The following is a 21731-nucleotide window of genomic DNA, read 5'->3' as shown; positions in this document are numbered from 1 at the left end:
ACTGTGGCCCACCAGGCTCCTCTGTCCATAGCACTGTCCGGGCAAGAATATTGGAGTGAGTTGCCATTTCCTTCTCCAGCTTACTGGTAAAATCATCCAAAACATTGACAAAAGGCTCTAACACTCAAGATACGATGTAGAGCTAGGTCTCCAAGTGTCAATCAGGCAAAGCATGGCTCTGACGCACTCCATTAACAAAATGACAATCAAGTCATCCTAAGATTAGTGTGAGTAGAGTTCACTATAAGCTGAAGTGGCTTACCTTGCCTGATGAATTGGGGTTCCCTGATGAAATTACTAGTCCCAGCAAGCACTGTGGAGCCTGAAAATCACATATTACATATCCTGATATTTTTTGCACACAGGTTGTGTGACTCACTTACTCCTTGGAAGGAAAGTTATGACCAACCTAGACAGCATATTAAAAAGCAGAGACATTACTTTGCCAACAAAGGTCCATCTAGTCAAGGCTATGATTTTTCTAGTGGTCATGTACGGATGTGAGAGTTGGACTCTAAAGAAAGCTGAGCACCAAAGAGTTGATGCTTTTGAACCATGGTGTTGGAGAAGACTCTTGAGAGTCCCTTGGACTGCAAGGAGATCCAACCAGTCCATCCTAAAGGAGATCAGTCCTGGGTGTTCATTGGAAGGACTGATGCTGAAGCTGAAATTCCAATACTTTGGCCACCTGATGTGAAGAGCTGACTCATTGGAAAAGACCCTGATGCTGGGAAAGATTGAAGGGAGGAGGAGAAGGGGACGACAGAAGATGAGATGGTTGGATGGTAGCACCGACTCAATGGATATGAATTTGAGTAAACTCCGGGAGTTGGTGATGGACAGGGAGGCCTGGCATGCTGCGGTTCATGGAGTCACAAAGAGTTGGACAAGACTGAATGACTGAACTGAACTGAACTGTGTGACTCAGAAGTAAGAGCAAGTGAGATTACAAAACCTTTTCGGGAAAATCAGCAAGTTTGAGCCCACAGGTTGTGCCTGTGTTTGATCTGCATATAACTGATGATGCAAATTTGAGGCAAGCACTTCTGCATACAAAAGGCATTCTTCAGGAACGGAACTGCTGTGTAACTAGAAAGTATGCAGGTAGAGAATAAAATAATCTTGGAAATAAGAGGTCCTGGCCAGCCCTTGCTCTTGAATATGGTCACCTTCTTGGAAATGGAGATTCTGCAGAAGGAAAGCTGCTTTACAAAAAAGGCACAAAAACAGCCAGTTTCTGGAAGAGACATTACAAAATAATCAACAAATGGTATTCACTGCTCTCCCAACTGGTCAACCCATTTATCCCAGGAAAAAGATAACATGAAAGAATGGATAGCATGAGACTTCCCTGCTGGTCTGGTGGTTAACAATCCACCTTGCAATCCAGGGCAGGTTCAATTCCTGGGACGTGAACTAAGATCCCACCTGCTGGACAGCAACTAAGCCCCCTGCCAGGCAACAACTGAAACCAACTGCCCTGGTCCCAGTGTGCCCCAACTACTGAGTCCCTGGCCCGAGACTAAAGATCCCGCATGGCATAACTAAGACCCAACCAGTCCATCCCAAAGGAAACCAGCCCTGAATATTCACTGGAAAGATTGATGCTGAAGCTGAAGCTCCAATACTTTGGCCACCTGATTCGAAGAACTGACTCATTGGAAAAGACCCTGATTCTGGGAAAGATTGAAGGCGGGAGGAGAAGGGGATGACAGAGGATGAGATGGTTGGATGGCATCACCGACTCAATGGACATGAATCTGGGTAAACTAGGGGAGTTGGTGACGGACAGCAAGGCCTGGCGTGCTGCAGTCCATGGGGCGGCAGAGAGTCAGACACGACTGAGCAACTGAACTGGACTGCTGCTGCTGCTGCCAAGTCACTTCAGTCGTGTCCGACTCTGTGCGACCCCATAGATGGCAGCCCACCAGGCTCCGCCGTCCCTGGGATTCTCCAGGCAAGAGCACTGGAGGGGGTTGCCATTTCCTTCTCTAATGCATGAAAGTGAAAAGTGAAAGTGAAGTCGCTCAGTCGTGTCCCACTCTTCTCCACCGCATGGACTGCAGCCCACCAGGCTCCTCCCTCCGTGGGATTTTCCAGGCAAGAGCACTGGAGCGGGTTGCCATTGCCTTCTCCTGAACTGAACTGAACAGAGCTAAATTTAAAAAGGAAAAACAAAACAAACAAACAAACAAAAAAACAGTGGATTGAAGGAGCCTGAACCAAGGTGGAAAGACTTTGGAAAGGTGGAAGTACTGTTTGTAAAGATCTGAGAAAAAAGAAGGGTTTCGGAGGGGCGCACTCCAAGGTGTTCCCCGGAATAACGATATAAGTGATGTGATAGTCACTCCGTCGTGTCTGACTCTTTGTGACTCCATAGACTGTAGCCCACCAGGCTCCTCCGTCCGTGGGATTCTGCAGGCAAAAATACTGGAGTTGGGTTGCCTTTTCCTTCTCCAACAACCATACAAAGCAAGTTTAAAACTCTAAAGGTGGGGGGAGGCGGTGGTGCAGGACCTGACAAAGTCAGCTTTGAAGGCAACCCGGATTACGTATGAAAAAGGCCACAGTCGCCTTCCCTTCTCCGGTGTCACAGCAGAGCCAGCCCGGGGCGAGGCTAGGGGCGGGGCAGCGGCTGGTCTGGGCGGGGCACGCGCTGGGGGCGCTGTCCCTCGGCTCTCACGCAGCCCCTCGGGGCGCCCCCTCCCGGCCACGCGGAAGGTGCGCCCTCCGGCTTCCCGGGCCCCCAACCCCACCCCGAGGTGCCTCCAGCTTCCGAGCCCAGAGGGAACCACGGACAAGAAACTCTTTTCCCTGATGTCACAAAAGCATGAAAGAAAGGGCGCCCCCTCCCCACCCGAAGTCAAACACTGATCCCTCCCCACCCCACCCCTGCACCCGCGAGCTTCGGCTTCCCTGCTTTGCAGGCTTTATCTCCGAGAATAACTCAAGACGGCTCGGGAGGAATGGTGGGGACCGGAGGCTAACCCTAACCCTCCCGGACCTCTAGCGCCCCACTTTTCCAGATTCGTGTTTGAGGGGTGGGGTTTGCCTTGGCTGTTTCCGCATTGGCTGGGATTTGGGGAGGACGGGGTGCGGGGGCATCGGAGAGATGCTTCCCTCTACCCCCCTAATCCGGGCGATCTGGAGCGACACGGGTGATGAAAAGGGGCGGCGAGTGGGCTTTCCCAGGTCTCCCGCGCCGTCCCCCGCTCCCCCACGCCGCCCCCGCACCCCGGGCCCCCCGCCCCCCCGCTTCTCTCGGAAAGCGCTGTGCGGCCGCTTTGCCTCCAGCGCGCGGCGCTGCGCTCGCTTTGATCGCTTCGTGCGCTGCCAGCCGCCTGGAACTGAGGACCATTCTTCGAATCTGCGGCTTTCATGACGTCTCCCTGCGTGGTCCAGCACTTTTCTCCTATCCAGGGATTTTTTTTTTTTTTTCTTTCCGCCACTCTCGCCTTTTCCCCCCTTCCCTCTCTCTCCACCCGGTCTCCGCCCCCCCTCCCCCGCCCCTGCTCGATCGCACACCCCTCCGCCCCTCGGTTGGCACCCCCGGCGCCCAGTCCGGCTCTCCGCTTGCGGCCAGAGGGAGCCAGTTCCAAGACGGCCGGCCGCACCTGGCCGGAGAGGCTGGGCGGGCGGAGGGGTGGGGACCCACGGGAACCTGGAAGCTAGACCCGGAGCTGGCTGCGCCGCGAGGAGAATGGACTCTCCTAACCGCCTCCCGGGGCCGATGTGAGATTTGACCATCTGAAAACCCCGGTTTTTTTCTTTTTATGTGGGTTTTTTTTTTTCTTGTCTTTTTTTTTTTTTTTTTCCTCCCCTCGCTCTCCATCGTGTAAGTGAATTATTAAAGCTTGCTCCGCTCCAGGAGAGAGGATCATGATTGAATGAAGCCACCCGGTCCGCAGCAAGGTAAGCGGTGCGCTGAGTTGCTGGCAGGCAAGAAGCTGGCATCGACCTGGGCAAGAGGTTTCGTGCCCTCGGGTCCCCACTTCCCCCTCCCCAGCTTCCGCCGCTGCATGCATCTCCACTCTGATGAGAAACGGGGTATGCCCAAATCAAGGGACAGGCGAGAGAGAAGCAGGTTACATAACAGAAGGGAAATCTGTTTCATACGGTTCTCATTAGCGACTGAAAACTCTCAAGGGGGGCGGGGGGGGGCGGGGAGAGGAGGGGTCTGCATGCTCAGGGCTCGGAGAAACCTCGTCAGTGATTACAGACATCATTTCAACATCCGTTGGCAAAGATGAAACGCAGGGACGGACTGGCAGGGGTGGCTTGCTGTGTAGACATTCACAGTTGGGAGAAGCCCGTCGTCTTTGTGGAAAGCTGTATCCTTGCTCTTTGCCTAGAGGAGAGGAGGAGAGAGACGGAGAGAGAAACATGAGAAGGAGGGAAAGAAAAAGTGAGGGGTGGGCAGAAACAAATCGACAAGGGGAAACAATAACTCCCAATGTCCTCGACCAGTACAACCAGTCATGATATAACGACTAGCAACAGTGACAGGACGCTCTCCCCAGAAGTAAGCTGAATTGTTTTGTAATTATAAGAAGGGAAAAATCACCACCACCAACAAAAAACCTCTAAATGATAAAATGAGATGTTTACTGCATTTAGGGGATTGGGTGAATCCTCTGGCTTGCTTCCTCCTGGGTATATGTTCATTTGCATCAAGACATTGAGCTTGAGTGAGTTTTTAACAGAAATAACATTAGTATTCCCCAGACCCAATAAAACCTTTGAGTCAATCCACAGGTACATCTCTTGTACCAGGTATGGAAAGGCTCTTAGAGAGGAAACATAGCTTGACAAACACAGCCACAGTAATGGGGTGAGATTAGTGTAGAAACAAAATACCAGAATTTTCTGAAGAATCCTGCCTCCACTCCCCAAAGAGGAAGGGTGGGGGGGGGGGTTGAAACTCCCATGTGCAGGAGTTGGAGATTTATCATTCGGTTAGCATGTCTACTGACTGCTTTTATCCAAAGTCTGTTGGTCACAAGGAGCCCCCACAGAACCGGGTACAATGCCACATTTCAGCCAGCACCATTCCCTGCCTACCTTTCTTCTGCTGGAAAATGGAGGAGAGGGATGCCCAGGAGCTGCTTAAAAAGAAGAAGGGGCTTGCTACAGTCAGGGCTGAGCTAACTAAGCTTCGCCCATTTTGCCTGGAGAAAAAAAAAAAAAAAGAAAGAGCTCAAGTCTCCATGGCGACCCAGGTGGGAGGGGGAAAGTGACTCCGGTTACAAATAAACGTTGGACAAAACTTTCCCAGATCCGAGCAAAGAACTAAGGCAGCCAAGTGTCCTGCGGAGGGTCCCAGGGCATGGGCTTTACCCAGCTCCTAGCCGGCAGCCTGCGAGGGGATGTCTAGAACTAGCCGGGCCCCATGAAATCTCCCAAAGTTGATCCGGGGACGCTGAACCGGTTGGGCAGCGACTTTCGCATTCAGCACCAAGGCCAGAGCCCAGGCGGCCGGCTTCCCACCACCTGACCCGCTTCCCTAGCCAACACTCTTCGTTCCTTTCGGTCGTGGGAAGTCAATCCCTTTCCATTAAGGACCGATTCCCTTGCCCGTGCAGAATCTGGATATATGATTATCCACGGAATTGCGTGGGACAGAGAAGCTTGCAAATCATCCATTTCATGCATGGCAGTGCATCAGAATAGCTATGCAAAGAACATTGAAACAGCAGACGATCCGAGCTGAGCTGAGAATGGGGGAAATCCCACCCTCGGGGGAGGAAAGGGACACACACATACACGCACGCACACACGCGCGCGCGCAAGCCACGGATCAGTCCCTGATGAGAACTGCCTAGTTTCAGCCGAGCCCCTTTTGCTTCAAAAGCGTTCATTCGTCCCTCACCCTTCCTCCCTTTCTCTCTCTATCTCTCTAAACTTTTTTGTCGGGCGTAGAGGGCAGAAAGGGAGCATTATGGCCAGGGAGATACCAGCCAACCAACTGCCGTCTAGGGGTCCTGAGACCCAGGAGGGTGGAGAAATAGTGTTCTCTTAGTCCAGACCGGTAGACTTCTCAGCAGAGCTGGTGAGCTCCAGGAAAGGGAATCCGGATGCGTCTGCGAGATGAGACCCAGTGTCGAACTTCAAGTCAGCATGTGAGCAGAGCAACTACATCTCTAAGGTTGCAGGCATAGCAAACAGGAGGAGTCACTTCTCTTAAAAGAAACAAGGAAGAAACTGTGCCAGAGGGGACGATTATTATCATTCCATTTCCATTTCAGCATTCATACAGGGGAAACGGGTAAGTTCCTCTCACCGTTCTGTGTTCACCTTAGGCAAGACTGGTCCCTGCCCTCCTCTCCTCAATTTTGATACCAGGTCCTCAAGCTACCTTCCCCCAGACTGATACTGATAACGAAAAATAGTGAAGTGGCAGTACCATTTTGAATAGGAAGCTTTTAAAGGGGGGCATTCAGGTGTTACAAGGCACAGCTTGAATTGCCGAGCCCAGTCAAGGTTTGGCAACCGGATGGAAATGCTAGTAAAGAATCCGCAGTTCGCGTGGATGTCATTCTCTTTCGAGGATGTTTTTATGCGTGTGTGGTCTTGAGCTAGTTCTGGATTGTTGTTTGCAAAGGTAAGCAAGATGTATCCTGGTTTTCCTTGCTGGGCATTTCATTGCTTTCCAACGATGAGGCATGCAGAGTGCTCATGACTTGGATAAAGTGGTGTGTTTATACTTTCCAATCTTTTTTGTTTTCTCATGATTGCTAGTGAAAACGGAAGCAGTCTGTTCCAAAGCTGGGCAAAGGGTGAGATGTTACACTGCATTTACATTTCATTCCTGATGGATATTGACTAGTTTATCTATAGTTGAGTGTATAGAAGCATTGCTACCTAAAGTAGAAAGAGGTGATGCATGGACTATTGTTGGGACTGAAGCAAGGCAGGTTACTATGCCTTTGCTTCATCTGATCCCACCGGCAGAAAGAAAGTAGATGTTCCTTATGATGATAAAGTCAGATAAGAATATAAATTATTAGTAAAGTTGAATTTCTCTCATTAATTTTTTTTTAAAAAGGCAGAAACGTAAATGATCTAAGTGAAACTGTTCAATCATCCTTAGTTCTGGTAGATTCCATGTTCATGTATTCAGTGCATATTTATCAGACTGTGGTTTGCTTTCTTCTTGGATGGCTAATTGCTAAGCAAAGTGTCATTATGCCCTGATGGCAGTCAGTGGCATATCCCAAATAATTGGTTTACCCATTTCAAGTAGGATTTGTTAAGAAGAGCAACTTAATTCTATTCCTGCGCCCTTGGAGCAGTTTTGTAATTTTTTGATATAATTTTGATACCTCACCGTGGTCTTTCCTGAACATCAGTGTAATATATTCACTTGCATGACCCAGGTGTTTGTTTAATATGCAGGACTGGCACTGGCTGTTTCCTTTGAGTATATAGTATTGCTTCCATTCACTCTCATACTCTTCCCTATTCTCACAAATTACCCTTAGTTTACAGGATAAAAGAGAAAATAAAACATGAGAATAACTGTTTAATAAGCAATAAGAAATCCATTGGAAATTAAAAATCAGTAAAGATAAGAGGGGAGAGAGGGATAAATTAGGAATTTGGAATTAAGAAATATTTATATTAATATAAAATAGATAAACAACAGAGACCTACTGTATGGCACAGAGAACTACATTTAGTATCTTGTAATAATCTATAATGGAAAAGAATCTGAAAAAAAGAATATACATATATATTCATATGTATGTATATGTATAACATATACAGAACTGAATCACCTTCCTATATACCTGAAACTAACACAACAGTGTACATCAATACTATGCTTCATTTTTTTCTTGAGAAAGTAAATACAACCTTATGGAAGCTTAACTCCATTCACAGATAGAAAATGTTACTTTCTTCAAAGGTTTAATAATGTTGATAAAATGAATTTTCTTGAAGACAAGATAAACCCTCTTTTTCAAACTGAGCAGGTAGGCAAGATAAAGCTTTTCTTTTCATCACTAACTATTCCTTAACCAAATGATACATAAATAATATATTGGTTAATAAGGGAAATGGACCAGAGAGAATCAGAACAGGGGGACGGAAGTAAGCTCGGAGAGAAGGCAGTTATTTATTTATTTAATTATTTATTACCAGATTTAAAGTGGTGGTACTTTTCAAAGCAAGGTGGTTTTTTTTAAGTTCATTGCAACAGAACTTTAAGGTTGGTGGAACAGAGATGTTTAAGTTCAACAAATTTGGATTTGGCTTCCTAAGATGGCATTCATTCTTTCTTTTATTTTCAATAATTGTCATTTAAGTACCAAGAGAGAATTGGTTCACCCAGATTTTTATAAAATTATTAAATTTAGTAGTATTAATCAAAGGGGAATTGGTAAAGTTGAAAAATTATGGAGACACTTCTGTTGAATTCAGATTATTTTCCCTTCATTGTACTTAAGGTATTTAAAGAGGTGGAAAAATAGCATGAAGTAATTTGGGATAAAATCCATTTTAAAATATATTTAAAATAATTTGTCCTAGAAATAATCAGAACCCTATAAAAAGAAGAGATCATGATAACTGTAGTTAATGCCTGAATGGTATTCTAACTCTCCTCTGACAAAGGACTATAATACACCCATACGTGATAACATTTTACTGGCACTGATTAATAATACATTATTTCCTTCCAACAAAGAAGGACAAGGTTATCTTAAAAAGAATATTCAGTATTCCCTAAACTACAGCTTTGATCTAACCATACCTGCTAATCAACTGTAGATGCCCAATTATTTATTTATTACCGAATTGAATAGTTATTTAAATAAAACCCCAGAGACTGACTTTTCTCCTTGCATGATGTTCAAACAACCATTCAAATCTCTCTTTTGTCCAGACGCATTAAGGCCATCAATCAGTTTTCCTACTTACAATGTATGAAGTTAACCCCAATTTTTAATGAAATGGCTGTTTAATTCATGTTTTTACAGATGAATCCAGGTCAGATTAATCCTGGTAACCTCTTCAGTCTGTCATTTCTTGGTTCCCCTTGATGCCTGCACTTAGGACCAGGGACCATACAGAACTGCTAGCTCTTTCAAGTACTATTCACTGCCAAACTCCCAGTCACAGAGATGTGGTCACCAGTGTGAAAACCTTACAAAGTGAATCAGCAAATGAATCAATAAGATCCACATCCTTGCCAACATTTTTTTTTTCTTTTCTTTAGCGAGGTTGGGAGGGGGACTGAAACTGGACGATGTATATGCGTTGTGAGAGAGACATCTGCAAGTTAAGTTTTAATCCTCGCACTGTGGCCGTTTTTTCTTTAAACTTACAGGCATTCTTACCCAGAATGAGAACATAACTTTTAATGATGCTATAAATTTACATCATATCATCCAACAGGAATGTGTGCACGTGTGACAGTATGCCTGGGAGGTGTTGTTTGGTGGTGAAAAGCACAGACTCTGGTATCTAACTGCATTTGCATCAAGTTCTAGATTTATCTGTCGGCTTTTACTAGGTTTGATGCAGTAGCAACCATTCCAACTTCCCAGTGACTTAACAAAACAAAGTTTATTTCTCCCCCAGATTATATATGCCTTTGCTGGTCAGCTGTGACTCTGCCCCTCAGGTCTTCTTCATTCTGGGATCCCGGCTAAAGGACCCGTCTGATCTGGAACTTTCCATTCCAGTGTCAGAGAGAAAGGAGAATGCCACATTAGGCAATGGCTCTTAAAGTCCTGCCCAGATATGACACAAGTTATCCACTCACATTCCGTTGACCAAAAACAAGCCACGTGCCATGCCCATGCCAATGGTCAATGACATGGAGGTGTATATCACTCCCATGGGGAGGTACTACAAGTCACATAGCAACAGATGGAGATGTATCATCTTCTTACAGAGAAGGCAATGATAACTGGTGACAGTGATATAATCCGTGGCGGAAACTGAGTGACCCTGCTCTACTTTGAGCTCTTGGTTTGCCTAGAGTGGAAGTAATAATAATATACTTCAGAGATGTTATGAGGACAAATGTGATAGTGAAGTTCTTAGCACAATGTCCAGAACAAAGTAGTCACTATATATGTAGTAGATGCTATTATTTATTTGTTACAATGTGTCGTTAAATTCCATCCTCAATGAGGTTAAGTGGACTCTATTAATTAGATAGCTACTGCAACAGGAAAATCCCTAAATCACATAGCTGCTTAGCGACATAGAAGATTATTTTTCATCCGTGTGAATCTAACTGGCAGAGGCCATACCAGCACCCAGGGTGGTGGACACTTATTTATCTTTAATACCTGACTTCCACGCTCTCCTGAGTGTTTCACATGCAGTTGGCAGATAGGGAAAGGGATGGATAGATGATTATGCAGATTTTCAGTGGTACAAGTCTGGAAGTAATTCTTTCAGTCTTGCCCATATTCTGTCACCACACCTAACCACAAGGGTGGCTGGAAACAGTAGTTTAGCTCTGTGCCCAGGAGGAAGGCAAACTGGTAGGGTGAACAATTTGAGTCTTTGGCATATATACTCAATATTAAGCATGCAGATTTGATTACTGTGATATAAATGTCTGATATCAAAGAAATACAGTTACTATGGGTCAGGAATAGAGTGGAACAGAGCAGATGATTTGTCCCAGTGGTGAAAAGATCCCTGGGTTGAAAATAGTGTTTTGTTGAGCCCCTGAATCTTTCTTAAGTGGTGTATTTTCTTAATTAATTTATAGTTTCTTTACTATATTGTGGTGGTTTTTGCCATACATCGACATGATTTTAGTTGGGATCTTTTGACTTTAGGGGCTTCCCAGGTGGCCCCAGTGATAAAGAACCTGCCTGCCAAGGTGGAAAGCATAAGCGACACCAGGTTCGATCCCTGGGTCGAGAAGATCCCCTGGAGGAGGGCATGGCAGCCCACTCCAGTATTCCTGCCTGGGAAATCCCATGGACAGAGGAGCCTGGTGAGCTACAGTCCATAGAGTTGAAAAGGGTCGGGCATGATTGAAGTGACTGAGCATGCATGATGTCAGGAGTAGGCGCATTTGTTGCTTACAAAAGAGATGCAAACCCATACTGTTTGCCTTCTGGTAGCCGAACCATTAAAGGAGACACAAAGAAGGGCTGTCTTCACAAGCTATGCTTGGAAGCAAGCTTCCAAGCCTGACAGTGACACTCACATTGTGTCTCAGAAAGCTGAAGAATTAGATGCTGTCTTCCAATATCTGCTACTTGCTGTTGACTAGCGATTTGCTTTGTGTTTTGAATCACATAAACATCTACAGGTTAGATACATGCTCTGAGTTTAGGTTGAATTAATCCAGCAATAGTCAGTGTTCTTCTGAAAATAGACCATGTAATTTGTAAGTAGTCTTAGAGAACTCCTGCCTGCCTCAAGCATAGAACATACCTTGGGAATCTAAAAACTATACCTTGTACCCAGAAGGGAGAGATTGGCTTTAATGCTACATATACGTTTAGAAGGGGCTTCCCTGATGACTCAGATGATAAAGAATCTGCCTATAATGCAGGACACCTGGGTTTGATCCCTGGGTCAGGAAGATCCCCTGGAGAAGGGAATGGCTACCCACTCCAGTATTCTTGCCTGAATTCCATGAACAGAGGAGCCTGGCGAACTATAGTTCATGGGGTTGCAAAGAGCTGGACACAACTGAGCCACTAACACTTTCATTTTCTCATACATTTAAAAAAGAGAAATGTCAGAAGGAGATGCGTGAGAAAGCAACATGGTGGTGATCCATAATGCTTCCAACTCTTTTATATCATTCCGTTTCTCCAGCCGAGGGGCCAAAGCCCTGGTCCATTCAGGCAGGGCCAAGGTTGCCAACCTGAAACAGTGAACACCCTATTCATCCTTCTATGGGGCAGTTACACTGGATTGGAGAACTCTTGAGCACTGTAAATATCTTACCATTGCAAAGTGAATAACATCTCACTGTGGAACTTGTATTTAATGAATTGAGTATCCTTGAAAAGAGGCATTATTTCACTACCACTGTTACCAAAAGCAGGGTCTGGCTGCTCACCGCTCAAAAGCCAATGAAGAGGTCAGGAAAGTGGATAGGAAAGTTGGTCTTATTTTGGATGCCGGCACCTGGCGGGGGAGGCAGACTTCTATCCAAAGGCTGACTCCCCCCTCACTGACAATCAGTGGGCAAGAGCGTTTATAGACAGAGGGAGGGGGCTACATGCAGAAGTCATCTTGAAATTGACAGTCAGCTCTGACCATCATCTTGAAATTGATCAGTGATGGTCTGACCAGGATTGTCTTGATTGTTTTACATACAGTTAACCTTCAGTCCCAGGGTCGGATTTTTTCCACTTTGTGAGGCCATTTCTTATGGCAGCCTATGTCACGGCTACCTCTGGTCATCATGTAGTTAACTTATCCACCTGGTGGGGGTCTCACAGGTAGACAGCTACCACTAGGTCCTATGACAGCTCACAGGATATGGCTCAGAATATTACCTGTATCCCTTGAGAAGGAACTAAAGGCCTTTGACTATGCTTAAAGACTAAACTATAATTATTTGATCTCCTTTGCGTATCTTCCTTTGCTTCTCTGTATTCTCATTTCCCTGATTAAACTTTTTTTTTTTGCCCAAGTTTGTTTTACCAGACCAAAAGGCAGGCTGAGGACTTGAGGGTGGTGGGAGCCAATTACCATAGGGTTCTGCTGTTTCACCAGCTCCTATCATTTCAACCTAGAAGGGATATACCCCGACTCAGTGGCTTACAGAAGGGTGCAATTAGGATGGTAGGTAAGCCTAAACCGTGTAAAGTAAGAAACAGATGAAGGAATTGTGGGTGTTTCTCCTAAAGAATTCTTGAGTGAAGGGCAAGAGGGTCATTTTCAGGTATCTTGATATTTGAAGATGAAGGAGAAATTGGAGTTGCTCTGTTGGCCCCTACAGATACAAGTAGGACCTAGTGGTAGAAGTTACAAAGTGACATATTTCCATTCAGTATAGGAAAGAATGTTCTATAGTCAGAGCTAGGCAGGGCCAATATGATCTATTCTATTTGCACAGCTCTGAATTCCCCATCTCTGGAAGGCACAGAGGAGGGAGGAGTTAAGAAATGCGGTTGGCATGCTGCCTGTGTTTTGAAGTCTCTACCAATGCAAAGAGCTTCCAGGTCCCATGTGATGACCTACAGTTTCCATGGGTCCCAGTGGCGACCTGCAGTTTCAGTCCACAAATCAGACTGGACCTCTGTGAGGTCCATAGAGTGGGCTATGATGGTCATTCTATGAGGTCATCGTTTTGTGGGGAACCCATCCTTTCTCTAAGAGAGAAAGGAGCCGTATTTCTCCAAAATGACATTTCAGTCCATACACAAAATGTGTGGTCAGTGAGAACAGGCCTGGAATGTAGGGACCACATGATAGGCTGTATCTATGGGACTCATCACTCAAGGAAAAGATTTATCCATCTGATTGATGTTGTCAGTACCTTTCTACCTGCAATCAATAGGTAGGACATGAAATACCTCTTCGGAGGTATCTCATGGCACTCTGGGGACTTCCCAGGTTGCCCTAATGGTAAAGAATCCACCTGCCAATGCAGGAGACGCAAGAGACATGGGTTCAGTCCCTGGGTTTGGAAGATGCCCTGGAGGAGGAAATGGCAACCCACTCCTGTACGCTTGCCTGGAAAATTCCATGGACAGAGAAGCCTGGTGGGCTACAGTCCACGGGGCCCCAAAGAGTCAGACACGACTGAGCACACACACACACAGCACCCTAAACCTTCTTATTTGTAAAAAGCCCCAAGTTCTTTACAGTGTCGGGGCCGCAGTGACATCAGCCAGAGTAAGATTCAGATTTACAGACATTTCTTTTGTGCAAAACATGGTGTGAATAACATAAAATCCCTACTCCTAAGGAATCCAGTTTCAATAATAGCAAAGAAGGAATGGAGCCCTTCTTTTTAGGCTGTATCTTGAAGACTCACCAGTGAATACCCTAAATATATATTCACCCTCTTGGGGTGAGCAGGCCCATCGCAGTGAGACATACAAGGAGAGAGGATGCAAAGAGAAGCAAGTGAAGTGCATCTGTTACAGATACGCTGTCACAAAGGGATTCCTCCATTGAGGAGACTGCGTTAGGCAGCCCTCTTTCTCATCAGCAGCTGAGCCCCTCTCCTGGCTCCTTTCTGGCCCCAGGTAGATGTCTGTGGGCAGAAGGAAGCATCGGAGCTTGCAGAAGTCAGCTTAGGTCAGCGGTTCCCAAATTGTGTCCCAGGAACCGGAAGCAATGCTATCACCAGGGCAACTGGTCGCAAATGCTAATTCTCAAGCCCACCCTAGACCCGCTAAATCAGAAACCAGGGATGGAGCAAACCGTTGCCTATCTCCTCCAGGAAGTCAAACACACACTGATGTTAAGAACGACTGGCTTAGGTTCTTCTCAAACACTGCCCTTCCTGTAGGCTTCTTCCCGTAGTGAAGACCTCCATGTGGGTGCTCACCCGAGAACTGTGTAATGTCACAACCGGAGACGGAATGCCTGTCCTTATTTTCCTCTGCATGGCCTCAGTGCCCAGGGGGAAGAGACAATGACAAAAGACTTTTGTTCCAACAGATAAAATACGCATCATCCACACTAAGTGAAGAAGATTATGGGCAGAAAGCAAGGGCTTCTCTATCGCTCTCTTTATATAAATAAACTGCTTAGTCTTTTGGAATTCCAGATAATCCATCCAGCAGGTTTTTAGTTCTTACATTAAATTAATAGTCTCATCTATTATCCTTTAAATAAAAGACGCTATCAAGAAATTAAAATGGTGTACTCTCGAGAAAAGCCACAGTACAAAAAATTGAATAGCTGGCTTATCACGGCACACCTTTGTGCAACCGAGGGGAGAATAGTTATAGTTCTATGACATTCGCTTTTGTTTAAAACCTCTCTTGACCATCTGCGTATTTCCAGACACTGATCTTTAATAGCTGTCCCCTGGATTATCATGGTGCCATGGACCAGTCAGTCAACAGAGCTTTAAGAGTATTTACTGTGTGTTGAAAAAATTTGCACAGTATGAGAGTTAAGAGTTAAGTTTTATTTGGGGCGAAATGAGGACCCCAGCCTGGGAGGCAGCGTTTCAGAAAGCTCTGAGAAGTTGCTCCAAAGAGGCGAGGGCAGGAACTAGGATGTATAGGAGCTTGACAGCAAAGGGCAAGTAGTTGGAACATTAAAAAATGATTGTTGATTAAAGAAAACCAGGTATCCCAAGCTAAGGAACTTGGCACTTTTCTGTGTATGGGAAGATGCAAGAGTCTGGACTCGCTGAAACCATTTCTTTGATATGTACCTCACCTACCTGGGGCCAGCATGCTGTGTGTTCACATCCTGAGCTTCCTAGGGCTCACCCTAGGGAGTGGCCTCAGGCTGATGGCTCCTAGATGGCAGGTATTTTTCAGCCCTGAGTTTCTTCAGGGGTCACTGACTCCAGTTGGATAATGGTGACATCCTTTGTTTAACTAATATGGCAGGAAATATATCATTTATCACTTGGAAAGAAGACAAGGGAAGAAAAAGGAAAAAGCATCCCCATTTCAGCCCTTGCAGGCACTAGACTTTACAAAAACAGTATCATCAATGAACCAAGAATGTATACAAGACAAAGAAGCATAGCTTTAAACAAGAGAGTGCTAGGCTTTGAGTAAGGAAAGGGGAGGTTAACCAAGGCTGGTAGCAAGAGGAAACATCCAAGAATATGGTGAAAGATAAAGGAATCTTTGAAGAAGTGGGATTTTGATGGGGAAACAGGAAAGGAAAGGCTTTTCAAATGAGAAATCAGTCTGCGTTCAGAAAGTACAGGCAGTGAGGTTTGGGCAGGCAGGGGTATGGTGGGCCACGCCATGGAGAAAATAGAGACCAGGCATCTTGCATGGACCTTGAGTCTTAGATCTCAAGCAGTAGCATTTGTTGGGGGGCAGAGGGGAGGATACAGATTTTACTTTGTCATTTTTGTCTGTCAGCCTTGGGCAAGGCAAACTTGAGAAGAAACACTGGAAACAGCCAGACACTGATAGGGAAGAAGACCTAGCGTCTTGACTCAGGATTATGAACTCCCAACAGAGAAATGGTCCCATTTGAGCACCATCAGGGTGCAGAAATTAGATCACTCAGGAGTGGAGAAACCAGGCTGATGATGGCTTCAGTCCAAAGAAAGCTCCAGCATTGCATACTCCATGAGCAAGAGGGATTGCATGTGGCCGTAGTCCAGGTGTGGAGTGTCAAGCTCGTTCCAGTGGGTAAATAACACGACTGGGAAGGAAGCAGAGGGAGGGCTGCCCTAGAGCTGAGCTTAGAGCTGCGGTTCCGTGGTTGTCATCACCTTCACATGCAAACACTGCGCTGCAGCATTCCAAAATGTGTCTTTGGGAATTTGTCATTCCTGAGGCATCATGAGGACAAGGATGACTACGGTTACATATGGGGGATTTGTTAATCTTGCCGGTGACAGGGCCTTGCTATTTTGTGATACAGAGCAGAGAGAAGAAAGAACTCCTTTGACTCCTTTCTCATTTGCAAAAACAGCATTGCTTGATAATCGTCTCTTAGTCACTCCTTGTCATGTATGTGGGAGTCCCGCGGTTTTCACCACCCTTGGAGTAGAACTCCCCGAAGGCCTAATGGAAATCCCTGGGGATTTAGTCTGGCTCTGAACAGCGTGAACGGAGCCCCCAGGAAACACGGGGTTTTAGATGCGTTGCCGCTCAATAGCCTGTCACTAACAGACCTCACACTAAGCTGTCACCAAAGAGTAAACATAAATTGGGCTTTGTGTGGACCCACCTTCCTTCGGGAATAACCTCAGTGGCTTGGCCCCCTTCAGCACAAGGCCACATATAGATGAGATCTACCACTGTAAAAAGAGTAAAGATCATTTTTACAAGACCTCAAAACGGTAAAAATAGTGAACAACAATATGTTTATTTCAACCGATTTTATTTTTCAGAGAAATAGTTCCTTCCGTCTACACTGTGGATACAAGAATCTTGATTCTTCATTCCTGTTGTGTGCAGTAGTGGAGTGTATTTTAAATTAGCCATACTGAATCTTTTGTGAGGTTTGGCTGTCATGGGGAGAACAAAAAAGGTTATGTTGGGCACTTGGTAATGATGGTGATTATCTGGAATTCACAGATCAGAAGGAATAAATCCCCTGAAAATTCCTGGTTGTAAATAATCATCTAATCTCCCAAACAAAACCAAGTGAAATGAAATGAAGAGAAGTCACTCGGTCATGTCCAACTCTTGCCCACCAGGCTCCTCGGTCCATGGGATTCAGGCAAGAGTACTGGAGTGGGTTGCCATTTCCTTCTCCAGGGGATCTTCCAACCCAGGGATCGAACCTGAGTCTCCCGCGTTGTAGGCAGATGCTTTATAGTCCGAGCTACCAGGGAAGCCCACAATGGCCCTCCCATAAAGTATGTAAATCCTGGATTTTAGAACCACTAGCCAAGAAAAAATGACATTGTAGTAACACATAAAACTAGTCTGGAAGAGGAGAATTTAATCAAAATCTGTCAATCATTTTCAAATAAACCTCTGTTGTTGTTCAGTTCCTAAGTCATGTCTGACACTTTGCACCCCCGTGGACTGCAGCACACCAGGCTTCCCTGTCCTCCTTTATCTCCTGAAGTTTACTCAAACTCATGTCCATTGAGTTAGTGATGCCATCCAACCATCTCATCCTCTGTTGTCCGTTTCTCCTCCCGCCTTCAATCTTTCCCAGCATCAGGGTCTTTTCAAATGAGTCAGTTCTTTGCATCAGGTGGCCAAAGTGTTGGAGTTTCAGCTTCAGCATCAGTCCTTCCAATTAATGTTCAGGGTTGATTTCCTTTGGGATTGACTGGTTGGATCTCCTTGCAGTCCAACGGACTCTCAAGAGTCCCAGTTCCAGACATCGAGGAACTGGTTGAGTCACATGTGCCTCAGATTCTAACTACAAAATGGATCACTCTTTGCCCTTACAATATCCCTGAGATTTCGCCAATGTCCAGTTGCATGAGAAAAGACAAGAGAACTCCCGTTCAGTTGGCAAAGAAAGGAAATCTATCAACTAGGACCTTGAAGCCCTGAGCACAAGAGAAGGAATCTGAGACTGTGGGAGGGGGAATGGGCCATGGTTTCCAATAAGGAGGAAGAAAATGAGCCTGGACCAGATGTTCTGACAGCCTACAAATGCTTTAAAAGGAAAGGATGGTAATTTATGTGCTGTCATCTTAGCAAATCAAAGTGATAAACGAGGCGACTTCTTGAGTTCAGTGTCCAGATCCCTAAATTTGAGATGTCGATTACATTGGAAAATGCCACTGAAATTCAAAGTTGGGTGGTCATGATTGAGCCTGCTCCTCTAGCCATGGGCGTCTTTCTGTGGCCACTATTCTATGAAGACCATTCCATGGGCTTTGTCATGCAGCCACTTCCTGGGCTGATACATACCTGTCTGCTCTGCTAGGCTCAAACCTTCCTTGTCAACAAGAGTTAAACTTAGACATCACTGCACTCCCTTTGTGTTTCTCCCTAAGCATGTCATGGAAGAGTCATTCAATATGTGGTATTTCAATAATATTTCTATGATGCCTAAAGCTTTCCAGTTCCAATAGAAATATTCAGTGCATGCATGCTCAGTTGTTTCTAACTCTTTGCAACCCCATGAACGGTAGCCCACCAGACTCCTCTGTCCATGGGATTTTTCAGGCAAGAATACCAGAGTGGATTGCGGTTTCCTACTCCAGGGGATCTCCCCAACTCAGGGATTGAACCTGCTTCTCCTGCAACTCTTACATTGGCAGGCAGGTTCTTTACCCCTGAGCCATTTGGGAAGTCCATAGAAATATTTGAAGCTGTTGAAACTATTTAAAGAGAGCTCTCTTTGGAAGATGAATACAGACTATATCATCCCAGGTAGTCAATTGTAGCCATCTCCAAAAGTTCAGTAAAGGCCACCTGAACAAGAAATAAAACACTCATATTTTGTAGATGGAGGCCAGAGGGGAGACATAAGAGAGAATGAGTGTCTTTTACTCTTAGTATCTTGATCGAGCAAATACATCTATTTTGGCTGCCGTTCACACACAGTTAGGTGAATGAACAAGGAAGGGGATTAGTGTGGGTTTCAGATGGGACCAAGTGAATAACATTCTCACTTTTCTCAGTCATATAAAAATCTAAGCTCAGTCATTTCCAGGTCATTGGTTTCTGACATATCTATGCTGGCCTAAGCCCTCATACTATTAAGCATAACATATTTCCTCTCAAGAAGCCTAAGAGATTGGCGTTAATGTTGAGTCATGCGGTTTGTAGATTGAGTTTTGACGGATACTGAGCCTTGTTAGATGAGTTATTGAACTTCTTTCTCTATCAGATTTCCCAGCTATAGAGTAGGGATGATTCAGGGAAATAAACTCAATAAATTAGTGAGCTATTTTTCCTATCCCCTGCTTCTAAAAGGATATGGAAAATTATAATGTGCAGTGTAATGATTTTACATTTTTTAAAAATGCCAAGGGAAGATGTTCAGGATGCAGATGCTCCTTGGAGCCTCTAATGGTGAAATAAGTTTCACCTATTTACTCTTTGACATGTGTAGAATAATGCCCCAAATACACCGTGGGCACCCACAGCATCAAAGGCTGAGCTGTGCCCAGCCTAGCACACTCAAACACAGGGAAGTGAGCACATGGGTTAGAACAATGTCTAAACTGAATTTGAAATCCTAGGACTCCTAGGTTTAAATTCTCTTTACTCCTAGGTGGAATAGATAATCCAAATAATTCACTTAAACAAGACCACCTCATTCCTCAAGCATTTTCAACCATCAAAACCTTACAACAAATTTTAATATTGAATCTTGTCGATACAGTTCAGTTCAGTTCAGTCGCTCAGTCCTGTCTGACTCTTGGTGACCCCATGGACTGCAGCACACCAGGCCTCCCTGTCCATCACCAACTCCCAGAGTTTATTCAAGCTCATGTCCATTGAGTTGGTGATGCCATCCAACCATCTCATCCTGTGCTGTCCCCTTCTCCTCCTGCCCTCAATCTTTCCCAGCATCAGGGTCTTTTCAAATGAGTCAGCTCTTCGCATCAGGTGGCCAAAATATTGGAGCTTCAACTTCAACATCAGTCCTTCCAATGAACACCCAGGACTGATCTCCTTTAGGATGTACTGATTGGATCTCCTTGCAGTCCAAGGGACTCTCAAGAATCTTCTCCACACCACAGTTCAAAAGCATCAATTTTTTGGCACTCAGCTTTCTCTATAGTCCAACTCTCACATCCATACACATTGGTACAAGTGAGTATCAAAATGTACAGAAGCTTATGTATGAAGCTGGAGAAAGTGAAAGTGTTAGTTACTCAGTCATGTCTGATTCTTTGCAACCCCATGAACTATAGCCCACCAGACTCCTCTGTCCATAGGATTCTCCAGGCAAGAATAGTGGAGTGAGTTGCCATTCCCTTCTCCAGGGGATCTTCCTGATCCAGGATCAAACCTGGTTCTCCCGAATTGCAGGCAGATTCTTTACCATCCAAGCCACCAGGAAAGAGAGTCTCCACATTTATACCTAAATAACCTTGTAACTTATAGAACAACATTTTATGTATGATTTCCATACAAGTGGCACTGTTTGGATCCATCCTGGTGAAATTTCTACCAATAGAAATGTAAAGAAATTGTATCTTGGGTGTGACTAGATTTCTGGAAATCAACCTTTTCTTGCTCTGAGATAAGACTTACGTTTGAAGTAACTGGCCAGTTTTAATTCTCAATTATTTTAACGTTTCTACAAAGCCAGGAATGTTTACAGCTAATTCAGAAAACTACATAAATTTTGAGATTAACAAAGCCTGTGCTCAGATAGCTTGACTAAAGACAATAAAAGGCAGTCAATTTGTTTTACCTGGATGTTTCTCACTTATTCATTGCACCAGTAAACTACATTCAGGGGAGGAAAATGTAAAGATTCAAATACATTTTTTGGATAAAGGAAATCAGAAGGGCAGCGTGCAGGAAGGAAGGGAGGAGAGAGAAGGAAATAGCACATACAGTAAATAGATGAGTTTATTTATGTTTGTAACTAAAACTGGATCACTGTTTTTAGTATACACCATTCTGTTGCATACTTTTCTCTCCTGATAATATTGATACATCATCAGCTTCTTTCTGAGTCAGTACCTGGAGGTGGGTCATAGATGTCTTTGGCCTCACTCTCTTCTGCGGTGGGACTTTAACCCCCTTGCTGATAAACTGCCCTCCCTGGCTACTTCTTGAACATGATCTGTACTTGCCTGAGAACCAAGGGAGCTCATAATGTGCATCTCAGTCTGAAGACAGGATACGATGGGATGATATGTTCCAGTTCAAGCAGTGAGACAAGGAAAACAGGGGTAAACCCTTCTTTCCCCACCTTTTGTTATATTCAGGCCTGCAGTGGGCTACATGATGTCTAACACAAGAGAGGGGTTAGAAAATCTACCTTACTGAGTCCACCAATTCAAATGTTAATCTCATCCCAAAACAACGCCCCCCACCAAGACACACCTGGAAATAGCCTTTAATCTTGGCATCTCGTGGTGCAGTCAAGTGGACCCATAAAATTAACCATCGCATTGACCCATCCCTAGCATTGCAAACACAGTTCACAATATGAGAGTGATAGGTACTCAGTATCATTGAATAAATATGGAG

General features: G+C 45.0%; 1 protein-coding gene across 2 annotated transcripts in view; it reads left to right on the top strand.

Moving 5' to 3' along the window:
* The first annotated feature begins 3222 nt into the window (after positions 1–3222).
* Positions 3223–21731, top strand: part of KCNJ6 (potassium inwardly rectifying channel subfamily J member 6) — a 330242-nt gene continuing 311733 nt past the window's right edge. The window contains exon 1 of one of the 2 annotated variants that reach the window (XM_070466983.1): positions 3223–3912. The gene's annotated coding sequence lies outside the window, so the exon portion shown is untranslated. Of the gene's footprint in view, positions 3913–5606; positions 6266–21731 lie in introns of those variants that run through there. The other variant, XM_070466984.1, reaches the window with a different exon arrangement.

The sequence above is a fragment of the Odocoileus virginianus genome, chromosome 4, assembly GCF_023699985.2.
Source record: "Odocoileus virginianus isolate 20LAN1187 ecotype Illinois chromosome 4, Ovbor_1.2, whole genome shotgun sequence".
Classification (NCBI taxonomy): Eukaryota; Metazoa; Chordata; class Mammalia; order Artiodactyla; family Cervidae; genus Odocoileus; species Odocoileus virginianus.
The sequence above is the reverse complement of the archived record's forward strand: the minus strand, read 5'-3'. Positions and strand labels throughout refer to the sequence as shown.